The following is a 9,581-nucleotide window of genomic DNA, read 5'->3' as shown; positions in this document are numbered from 1 at the left end:
TCATTCAATACGAAACAAATATTTACATTTACAACTACAAATACATTTATTCTATATATTTTGAGTAAAAATAACTTCCTTAATTAATCAAGATGTATATTTTTTCCATTATCAATTCAAATATTTTTTGTGTTTCAATGTCGAATTACAATTTCATCCATTTATTACTTTAATAACTTTCATGTAATGAAATATTAGAAATTTTCACTTGAAAGTAAAACAATAGCTATACCAAAGTATGGTTCCAAAGTAATTTTAAAACAATACCGTATTTTATTTCTCATTTTCATCGTTTACAAAGGAAATCTAATATTATTGTACTTACATTTCGTTAAATTTATTTTTGAATTCAAATCCCCGTCTCACGGGTGTTCCGAAGTAATGAGTTGATAGAAAATCATTAGAAATCAAAAATTTGTCTTCCCCAATTTGTTTTCTTATAAAATCTATTGGAACTGATGGACCAAGAAAGGCGTATTTTTCACTTAATACACGTTGCATCGCTTTATCTAGAGAATCGAAACTGATCTCGGGATGTTTCTTAATGTAATCTCCTAATATTTTAATAACTCTCGTCTTTCCATCCTGGAACGTAAAATGTAGGTAAAGATGTTTTTCTCAATTAACGTATAACATTTTAATATAACTTATAAGATTAAAAAAGTGAATGTGTATATGTGTATGAATATGTAAAAGTGGTGTATAACGCATATTAGTTTATAATAAAAAAAATTTACAGAACATCAACGTAGAACGTTAAAAAGTATGTAAAAGTTTCGCAATAATGCAAATATTATGTTAGTAACACACTATGAATGGAGTTTTAGTGTAACCACAAATTTTAGTAATTGCTGTTTGGTTAAGTTTTAACTAAATGCTAACAGGTGGACTATCTGTAAAGGTGGAATGTCCCTCCGGAAGAGATTCTACGGAAAATTTGCTCCTATTTAATCTATATTAAATAATATCTTGTGATTAGTAAGCGTTAATAAAAATATTATGTTTCCTTAAGGTCTCTCCGAATTTATAACAGCTTTGCTTTATTTATAAAAAACGTTCTTACAATTAATTTAATTTATATTTACGTTATTGGTTTAAGTAAAAAGCTTAAATATAAGTTCACCATAAATATGTCTTCCAGAGCTGAATCCAGCAACGTTCCACAGGAATATTCACCATTCTGTATAGCAATTGACATTTCTTCAAAATTTCTTGGAACTGTCTCATATATGGGATACGTCAAAAAAGAGAATAAAACTCCCGAATATGCGGATACTAAAATTGTTATAGACAGGATCCAAATAGCTATGAGAATCTTCGTAGTAGGTTTATTGAAACTATTTATGTTTGCTCCTAAATGTAATAAAAGTTGAAAAACTTCATTAAAACATAATACTTGCTATTCTATTTATATTTATTGAAGAATTAATGTTCCGAAATAATAAATATAAGTATCATAAATACTCAGTGATTGGTAAATAAAATATTTCACATTATTGTTTAATGGTGAAAGAAATATAGAATATTTCATGGGACTTAATTCAATGTAAATTAAATGCAATTAATATACTTCTGTAATGGTAGAAAGTAACAAATAGATGTGCTATCTACAAAGAGACATGTCTCTTGTAAAGTTTGTCTATGTAAAACTGGTCCCGACTACAGCGGTAGATATGGCAATTGAACCAAGTTTACTTTTGTCAGGTGAGAACCCCACAACTAGTGTTCAATGGTTTTATCCTCAAAGCAACTGGTGAGCTTATGTGATGTGATTTGAATATGCAGCATAGGCCTCGATTTTCGAACATAATTTTATCATATTTCGAATTAGCTGATGATACGTTTACGCGATAACTTTTATATGTTTTCAGCCGACGAAAAAGAAAATTTTATAAAACATGCGGTATCACTTTCTAACAGTTTTGCCTTTGGTTTCATAACGTTACAATATTTAAAATATTAATGTTACGTGCCTGTTATCTGCTTAATCTATAGTATCGACGTATCAAATAACGTATTTTATGTCATCACATATAAACTGTTAAAGAAAAATTTTTCAAATTAACTAAAAAAATTATAACTGATATACTGAGAATTTTCTTTTCTAATTTTCTGACATTTTTCTTTCGTATAGATTCTGAGTAACTCGTTACGTCCAAATCGAAAACTGTTTGCGTTTTGTATTAAAGCATTTACCTTGTGACGTCAAAGTCTGAAACAAAATCCAAAGTATTTTTTCTATAGTCCATATTTTTCTGTCTTCTTGAAAATATATTATAAACCCTATGACGAAAATCGATGAAAAAATACAAATCCACACCTGCAATTAAAATAATATTGTTTATTAAAAATTCTGTAGCTTTCACACAGAATGAAATGAAAAAACAAACAAAAATTCCGAACTAGATATTTTTAAAAATAAATTATGTAAAAACTTAATTTATATTAAGCCTACTAATATAATTTGTTATACAATATTATATTAATTTTAAAGCTGCTAATATCATTATTAATACTTTTTAATCGTTCAGTATACAAGATACTTATTTAAGTCTGAAAAATAAAAATTATGTTAATTTTTGTTTAAAGTATTTATAATTTCAACAGACTTTATAGTATTCGAATTAAATTAGCATTGGTGTGTAAATCATTTTTCTGCATGCAGAAATTAATGTTATTTATCCATACTGTACACTGTTTAAATATTGCTACATAACAATTTAAATGCAACTTTTGAAATTTTGAGTGGTTATTCCTTAAAAAGTTCAATACCAAAGACTATTACTATGGCAATTTTGGCACTGCAACAACGGAAGACGAGTCCAGTCTTCTGTAATGTGTTTTCTTCTTCGACAAACCAACGTTTAAAATCTTCATTTTAAACGTTGGTTTGCCGAAAACACGCAGCAATTAATGCAAGCTTGAAAGATAGTATCGCATTGCCTCTCTTCACAGGTTATTACAGTCAGCTGTAGAACACACTGTTCATGTATTCGGGATAAGAATCTTACTGAGTAGAAGGAACAACTCTTGTATCTGTGTTATCTACCTAGCTTGAGTATTTTGTGTAAAAAGGCATTTGTTGCTTCCAGTGCCAAAAGCTCTATAGTGTTATGTTTTAGTGCCGTTTGATTTACGAAAATGACTTATACATATCTTGAAAAGAAAACAAATTTAGTTGCATTTAAAACGCTAATTATCATCTTCTAGTTACCGTTGAATATAGAAATCTAATTACGATAACTCAGTATATTTCTATCAAATAAGGTGTTATATCTACTCACACATTTATCACATATTGTATATTTTATTTAGTGATCTACATTTTCAATATCAGTTATTATAAAAATTATACTTACAGTAATTGAGTATGGTTTGAATATTGTAATAAGTTTGGAAGCTTGTTTTGGTGAAGAAATTATAAATATGACATTATCTGCAAGTACAGGGATTAGATATTCTACAGCTTGAGATCTATTATATGTAATGTATGCATATGGCAAACCAATATCGACATCCTTTAGAATTGTATAAAATTAACATTAGAATTATTTGGAATTATACAGTATTACTTCTTCATATTACCTTTCGATGAATTCTTCCTATTAAACCATTCCACGTGCCATTTTCGAATTTTTTTCCAAAAATAAATTCAATGGGTTGAACAGTTTTTATTCTATAAATAAATTAATTGTTTTTATTGTATTGTTTAAAATATAAATAAACTTTGATGCTATACTCACTTAATATGCTTTAATTTTTCTATTATGATTTGCAATACATTAAATGAAATACTATTTGTAATTTCGTTCTTTTCATTTACTTCTGCATGCGGTGGCAACTACATAAATGTGTATATAAAAATAGTTTATTAATTCAATTACTAAAAATTATCATTTTATAATTAAAGAAAATTACCCGCATTACTGCTACACGTATGACGGTTTCTTTAATGTTCTGTAAATTATCTAAATAAATACATACATAATTGATTTAGAGTAATGAATTTTTAATAAATTGTATAATTTATTTAATAAATTTAGTAAGTAAAATCGACTGTAATAAGTGGAAAAATAATATTCAATAAATGTAGAATTGAAGTGGTAACGTAAGACAATACAATGCATTGACGATCTTTCAATTAGGAAAAGCATTCTGGGAGAAAATAATTAGCGGTTATGTAAAACACTGGAACTACTTAAATACACGTCAGCTTACAATACTTAAATATTAGATATGTGAAAAAAGTTCGGAAAATTTCAACTAATAGATAGACTATTGTACAGATACTAATTTATCAGTTTCCTATAGTTTTATCAACAAGACCAGAGGTCACCAAACTTCGGCCCGCGAGGTCAGTTCAACCGGCCCGTTGCCGCACTGTGCTACAATCGAGCCAATATGTAATTATTTACATAGAAATATCATAGATTGTACAGAAACATACTATGTACAAAAAAACTAAAATAAGTGTAAGTAAAAATGCCATAGTTGGCCAATCTGATTTTTGCATTTGAAATACCTTGTATAATTTTTAGATGAATCATTGAAATAAAAATATTCAGCGACATTTTGTGAATTTGGAAACTAGAGCATTTTTTTGTTTCTAAGTTTCTAAGGAAAGAGATTACCAGCTTGCTGCAGCCATAATGCTTTTGTATTGGTAAATAAATATGTTAGTTGTCTTTATTTTTTGTGTATTCAATGTGGTGTATTGAATAAAATGGTTATATGGCTTGCGCTTGTCATTCTTTCAGTTAGCTAGCCCTCTGTAAAAAAGTTTGGTGACTCCTGAACTAGACTAATCATGCCCAAACTGGCTCTTTGTCCAAGCTTGGCCCTCAAACATATTTGATACATTATTTATAAGATACGGAAACATACTTTTTGTAAACATGAATACACCTATATAAAAATTTTTATAGTTTATTTTCCATCCAGTTATTTGCAGTTTGGAATTAAAAGTTTGCACTTCCTAGCACTGGACAACTGATGAATATCATGAATTGTAACTAAAATAACTAGCTTTTGCAATGATATTTAATCCCTTTCAGGTACAATAAAAATTTGTGTTATTGGGGTATATACAGTATATTTGATTCGCAAAAGAAAACACAAACAGAAAGAATTCTGAAAAAGTAATCATTTGTATTTTATAGCTATTTAAAAGGAGCCTTAGATCAAAATGAATTTATAGTACTGGGTATCGAATAAATACTAAATGTGTTCGAATGAGGTACTTATGAGCTAAACGATAGCGTAAAAGCCAATTTGACAACCAAGAAGTAGTGTCTTTCAATGTTTTTGAAAATTCTATTTGCATTTTAAGTAATACAGAGATATATCGCAATTTACTCTAAATAATTGCTCATTTCACTTCCGAAAATTTTCAACAATTATTAATTAAATCTTTATTTTGTACTGGACAATATACCCTCTATGCCGTGCTTACAACGTTAAACATTTTAAATGACTTACCTTCAACTTTAATAAATGAGGGACACAGTATTGCAAAAATTAGAACTTGAAATATTCGTATATGCATGAGGTATAATATAACGATTTCTTTTTCTTTACGTTGTGTTTTGAGTAGTTGAAGTTTCGTGTGAAGTCGTATTCTGCATGAACCTTAAAGTCATAATAATGTCTATAAATTTATAATAATAATTTATTAAAATTCAATTACATGCAGAGTAAAGAAATATTGCGTTTTCTCTTTGTTTGGTTTTTAGAACTTTGAACGAACACGCAACGATAACAAATGGTTAAACAATATTAATTAGTCGAAAAAATTTTCAATTATAGGAAAACTGGTATATAAACTTAAAATATGTTATTTTATTTATATACCAAAAAATACAGAAATTTTTAACATACTTTAAAGTGAAAATTTAATATAAATTTAACAGAATGTTGACATTTCGAAAATCGATAAAGATATGCAAGCCTTTCCTTTGAAAACGTTACAATTTAAAACATTATTATACTTACCTTTTTACCCTTGGGTGTTGGGGTTTTCAACATTTTAGCGGCAAATATATCCAGTTAATATAAATTTAAAAAAAAATTCGAAGTAGACCTTTAAGTAATGCTAATAGAACATTGACATAAACGTATATTTTACACAGTGAAGAAAGATAATAACCTGTATTTTGGTTCAAAACAAATAAAAATTCGAATACACCTCATGTGAAATCTCTACTTCAAATTCATAATTTAATGAAAAATATATTTGTGAAAATCGAATTTAATTAATTTGTGATTCCACCACGTATATTATTACTAAAGTAATAATCATTACAATAACTACTGATTTTTGTTACCATTTGTATATTGTTTATCTTAAATCATTTATATTCTTTAAGCATTTGATAGTAAAATTAAATAATTTACGTGTAAAAATTTAATTTTATTACTGATAATTGGAATTTGTTTTTTTACTTAATTGTGAGGATTAGATTTGTAAAAAGAGCACACGTCATTATGATTTTAAATTCAATTTTTATCGTCGTGTAAACTTCAGATAACTTTAAAAAATCCTGAAATTTTTATAACATTACCGGCTCTTATGAGATTTATTTTAAAAATAACTTTTATTTTATTAATTTTAACAAACAAAATACCGTATGACATAATATTATAATATTTTATTATTAAAAAATTTGTACTATAAATTATTATAATATGGAAAGAAGCTTAAATGTAGAATAGTGTTGAGATTTATAAAGAAAAAAATTATAAATCTTAATAACGAGTAAAATCTTTCTTATGTCCTAACTCAATTTTTGAAGGACATCATAAAACTGAAATAATGTGAAAGATTAGTTCACTCTATTAAAGATTTTTTATAAAATTATTATCATGTTTATTAATATAAATTTATAGTAAATATATTTAGAAATTGATGGATGACAAATGTAAGAATGGAAAACTTATTAAAGATCGTTTCATTTCTGATGTGCGCTAGACTAACTGGAATGAAGATAAAACCTTTGATGATTGAGAAATCGGCAATGCTACGATCATTCGAAAATTTACAGAGCGAAGATTTAACCGTCACCTGAAAATTCAACAAATCCGGATGGATGAATAGGACTGCCGGGTTATAATGAACAAGGCCAGACATATTTGGACAGATCTCCAACCGTCCAAGTCTGTATATGTGGTTGGCTTGCACGTTGACCGCTTGGCGTTCCGGCTGGTATCATTTGTAGCACATGTTATTCCAGTGATCAATTTTCAGGTAATTTGTATAATGCATATATATATATGCATAGAATATCTAAAAATAAGGATTGTCCGAGAATTATCTTTTGAGCTGACTGCTGAAAATCGTTCTTTGAGAAACTGCCCAATATTTAAGTGCCGAGCCAGCTTGTTGGTTAGGCGCGCACCAGCGATAAGTTGCCAGTAAAAAACAAGTTAATTTTTTATAGGTTAGAAAAATGCGTTTAATGCAAACGAAACTGAATAGTTACAATAGTATTGATACATTCCAATAATTTAAAAACTTGCTGCATAAAAATATAATGAAATTATAATAAATGTAAAAATATTCTAGTTTTTCTAAAGAAATAAAATGCTTATAAAAAAATTAATATTAGTTTCAAAATTTACATGCCGAGATCTTTATTACACAAAAACATGATAAAGAATACAACATTTACCATGGACACTATCTAAAAGTATTAAGAAAAAATCAATATTTCATAATTCAGAAACTACATGTATATTTATTGTAAAATTAACATTCAGATCTTTTAAATTACATACGATATTTAGCGAAGTTTATCATAATTTACTATAGAAAGAATAGCAAGTGATACAAATTTCATTTACTAATTTATCAGTGTTAGATATAGATATTGCGTTAATAAAATTAAAAAATAAATTACATTAAGAATATAATTTCATATTAACACTTTTCCTGGTGGTATTATACTTGATCATTAATTCAATTATTAAGAAAATTATAGAGATTCCATATCCAGAAAGTAAGAGAATGAAAGCACTCATTAAATCTTCAATGGACAACGAATGAACGAAGTTTTCGTCTATTAATTCCGAATCAGGTAAAGCATCCATCAAAATTTTCGTGAAAATTCCACTCTCGAGAATCCGTTTTATTCTGAAAATACATTAAAATTGCATTTTATAATTATTTAAAACTTATTAAAATATTTTTAAAATAAACATTATTTCATAGAGTTTTACAGGAAGGGGAAAAAATTTATAATTATTTCATTAAAAAATAAATAAAATTAACTTACATTAGAAATAATACAAGTCTTTAATTTATTGGACAAAAATTACTGATTTTAATTAGAATTGAATTGTATTGTATTCAGAACTTGTAATGATTTACAAATTTATCTTTGAGAGAGATTGGAAGAGAAGATGAACGTGGAGATAAATTAGGTTATAATCCAGTTTCTATTCAAACTCCTACGTTAATCGAGATAATACACCTATACCTCCAAAGAGGAATTTTACAAATGGTACCAGATGAATGACGTACTTTCTCTAGCCCCAGTATTTGAATGTCGGCGACATTTGAATTTTCATTTATTATTTTTTCTGTAATGTTGTAATTTTTGTAATAGTTTTCGTAATTTTTTTAAATTTAAAGAGGAAATGACTCGGTTTTTCTTTCTTGGCAACGCGCATGTAATTCAGTATTGTGTAAACGATTTATGAAATAATTAATATTATAATGGATATATATTAATTTTAAATAATATTTCATAATAAAATGATTTGAAATATCAGAATAATACTTACATTTTGTTAAATGCTTTTTTGTATTTAAAGTTCTTTCTTATTGGAATCGCGCCCACGTGATACAAAAGATAATCCGTAGAAATAGCAAAGTTCTTTTCTCCCATGAATTTTTGCATGATATTTAGTACAGTGAAAGGAGCAAAAAGGCAATATTTCTCTCGAATAACTTTTTCCATTCCTTCGGTAAAAGTACAGAAACTTTCATCTGGATGTTTTTTCATATAATCCCCAAATATTTTCACTGTTTTTGACTGTCCTTCCTGAAACCAGTAAGACGTATTTACAACTTGTGTAGATAGCTTTCATTAGGTTGTGTCTCATTAAACTATACTTAATTGTACTTTTTTCTTATAGTATATTTTACACGAAACATACATATAATTGAATGAAAAAAAATTATTCATTATAAAATTGAATATGTGTCCGAAATTATAATACTCTGATTTTTGTTTTTATCTAAACATTTTGAGAAATTTAAGTGAATTATTGTCAAATTTAAATAAAAAAATATATACATTTTCAAATGTCTTTTCCTGAAGAATCCATAATTGTCATGCCTGTTATGCTAATTATAAATTCAACTGAGGACTCACAGTAGAATAAACACATAATAAGTATTGTGTTTCATATTAATATTTACCATACAATTAAAGTTTTGTAATACATACAGTATAATAAATACTAATATATTTTATGTGCAATAATAAAAATATACATATAGAATATTAAACAATAATAATCTTTACTCAATTTCTATTTTCGCAATTTCGATGATTCATATACTTACCATAAAGAATTGT

The sequence above is a fragment of the Centruroides sculpturatus genome, unplaced genomic scaffold, assembly GCF_000671375.1.
Source record: "Centruroides sculpturatus isolate CEXI.00-Female unplaced genomic scaffold, Cexi_2.0 scaffold1827, whole genome shotgun sequence".
Lineage (NCBI taxonomy): Eukaryota > Metazoa > Arthropoda > Arachnida > Scorpiones > Buthidae > Centruroides > Centruroides sculpturatus.
The sequence above is the reverse complement of the archived record's forward strand: the minus strand, read 5'-3'. Positions refer to the sequence as shown.